Source organism: Alosa sapidissima, chromosome 15 (genome assembly GCF_018492685.1).
Source record: "Alosa sapidissima isolate fAloSap1 chromosome 15, fAloSap1.pri, whole genome shotgun sequence".
Lineage (NCBI taxonomy): Eukaryota > Metazoa > Chordata > Actinopteri > Clupeiformes > Clupeidae > Alosa > Alosa sapidissima.
Window position 1 is genome coordinate 35,027,563 of NC_055971.1, and position 2,500 is coordinate 35,030,062.

A 2,500-nucleotide genomic window follows, 5' to 3' on the forward strand; every position below is an offset into this window, starting at 1 on the left:
ACCGTAGCATGGTTTGTTTATTAGCCTGGTTAGCGTTGTCACTTTATTTTACTGTCTATGCACTTAACACTACCAGCTCCTCATGTGAGAAGTTACAAGTTACCCCAACATAAAGGTAATTACCACGCGATTTACATAGCTTTCTGTCATTACGAAATCATTTAATTTAAGCCATAGGTTTTGGCCCTATTTGTATGTGTATCCAAAGGCTGCTGAAGCGCAGGGGAAGTTTTTTCCCCTCGTTTCAGTGACTGGTAGCCTACATCATCTGGGTGATGGCTTCGAATATGTGTAGCATTTTTCCACTCACATACCCAACAACTGCTGAACAACGCCGACACACAGTTTCATCTTATCCACCACTCTTTCGCCTGTACTAACGTTACTGTAACTGAAGTTCTCAAACTTGCGATATTAAAGAGACCAGCGGATCCTCTAACTCTTGTGGGTCTAACCTTAGTGCTGCTAATGACTGACGGACTCGACCGACGACCTGACAAAAAAAACATAGGCGCCAATCAGAGCTTCAGAGCTAAGGCGAGGCTACAGATTAGCGTTAGGTGTCGCTAAAGAACTCCCGTAACTCTCTCTACTTAACAGTATGCGCATGACATTAATTAATCCGCACACGAGTTTTATGTATTTTTATACCGTGTATTCTCCGTGTAAATTCATGCACCGAACCGTGACGCCCGTACCGTTTCGGTTCAACCCCTGTACCTGTCCTCTGCCAGCGTGAAGAGGACACTAGCCACCATTAACCCACGCAAAGCAGCAGGCCCAGACAACATACCAGGACGAGTGTTGAAGGACTGTGCAGAAGAGCTGAAGGATGTTTTTACAGACATTTTCAACACCTCTCTGGAGCAAGCAGTCATCCCATCACTTTTCAAAACTGCCACCATCATACCCGTGCCAAAGAAATCATCACCATCATGCTTCAATGACTACCGTCCTGTAGCACTCACGCCCATAATCATGAAGTGCTTCGAACGGCTAGTCATGTCACACATCAACGCCACCCTACCCCCCACCCTGGACCCCTTCCAGTTTGCATACCGAGCCAAACGATCCACGGAGGATGCAATCTGCTCTGCCCTCCATCCAGCCCTCACCCACTTAGACAATAAAGACTCATATGTGAGAATGCTGTTCATAGACTTCAGTTCAGCATTCAATACCATAATACCACAACAACTCATCAGCAAACTGGACAAGCTAGGATTCAGTACCTCCCTCTGCAACTGGCTGCTGGACTTCCTGTTGCAGAGACCACAAGCAGTACGTGTCGGGGACAACACCTCAAGCACTCTGACCCTGAGCACGGGGCCCCTCAAGGGTGTGTGCTCAGCCCCCTGCTCTTCACACTGCTAACACATGACTGTACAACCACTCACAGCTCCAACCATCTGGTGAAGTTTGCGGACGACACAACACTGGTGGGCCTCATCACTAAGGGCGATGAGGCTCACTACAGAGAAGAAGTAGACCTGCTGGCTAAATGGTGCAAAGACAACAACCTCCTGCTAAATGTCAGCAAGACCAAGGAGATTGTTGTCAACTTTCAGAGAGGCCACAAACAACTGCCACCACTGTCCATCGACGGAGATGCTGTGGAGAGAGTGAGCAGCACAACATTTCTGGGGGTGCACATCAGCGACGACCTCTCCTGGACCACCAACACAGCATCACTGGCGAAGAAAGCCCAGCAGCGCCTCTACTTCTTGCGCAAATTGAAGAAGGCAAGTGCCACGCCTCCCGTCATGACTACATTCTACAGAGGGACCATCGAGAGCATCGTCTCCAGCAGCATCACAGTGTGGGGCGGAAGCTGCACAGATCAGAACAGAAAGACCCTCCAGCGCACTGTTAACACAGCTAAGAGGATCATTGGAGCACCACTCCCCTCCCTGCAGGACATTTACACCACCCGCCTCACCCGCAAAGCACTAATGATTGTCAAGGATACAACCCACCCTGCACACAAACTGTTCAGCCTCCTGCCCTCTGGAAAGCGGTACAGGAGCCTCCGCTCCCGCACCACCAGACTGGCAAGTAGCTTCATCCACCAAGCAATCAGGATGCTGAACACTCTACCCACTCTCCCATCACTGACAGCCCCCCCCACCCACCAGCCAGCCAGGAACCTAGGAAACTAGGATCCTGTCTACCCTAACCCCCCCCCCCAACACCGCCCTGTGGAACTGCACTGTGACTGCGCAGCCTAACGTGTTGCTGCTTCACATCAAGCCTGATATACTTGAAATTACTGCATACTGCATATCAATGTAAATATACAGGTCACACAAGCACAAGTTTAAACTTCATGTAACTGACTATATAAATATACAACACAACTACCTCTATTTTTTTTTTTTATATATATATATATATATGTCCTATATTTCTATTTTTGATACATACATGTTCTATATTTCAGTCTCGCACTTTAATTTAATGTTTATTGTCTATGGCTATGTCCATAGTATGTCTATGTCTG

General features: G+C 48.0%; 1 protein-coding gene across 1 annotated transcript in view; it reads right to left on the bottom strand.

Moving 5' to 3' along the window:
• fat3a (FAT atypical cadherin 3a) overlaps positions 1-2,500 on the bottom strand; it is a 138,076-nt gene that overhangs the window by 42,277 nt on the left and 93,299 nt on the right.